Genomic DNA, 540 nt, shown 5'->3' on the forward strand with positions numbered 1-540 from the left:
TATATATATATATATATATATATATATATATATATACACACACACAGGTCCTTCTCAAAAAATTAGCATATTGTGATAAAGGTCATTATTTTCCATAATGTAATGATAAAAATGAAACTTTCATATATTTCAGATTCATTGCACACCAACTGAAATATTTCAGGTCTTTAATTGTTTTAATACTGATGATTATGGCATACAGCTCATGAAAACCCAAAATGCCTGTCCCAAAAAATTAGCATATCATGAAAAGGTTCTCTAAACAAGCTATTAACCTAACCATCTGAATCAACGACGTAACTCAACACCTGCAAAAGATTCCTGAGGCTTTTAAAAACTCCCAGTCTTGTTCATTACTCAAAACCGCAATCATAGGTAAGACTGCCGACCTGACTGCTGTCCAGAAGGCCATCATTGACACCCTCAAGCAAGAGGGTAAGACACAGAAAGAAATTGCTGAACGAATAGGCTGTTCCCAGAGTGCTGTATCAAGGCACCTCAGTGGGAAGTCTGTGGGAAGGGAAAAGTGTGGCAGAAAAC

Source organism: Nematolebias whitei, chromosome 17, assembly GCF_014905685.2.
Source record: "Nematolebias whitei isolate Nwh7 chromosome 17, NemWhi1, whole genome shotgun sequence".
In the NCBI taxonomy this organism is placed as follows: domain Eukaryota; kingdom Metazoa; phylum Chordata; class Actinopteri; order Cyprinodontiformes; family Rivulidae; genus Nematolebias; species Nematolebias whitei.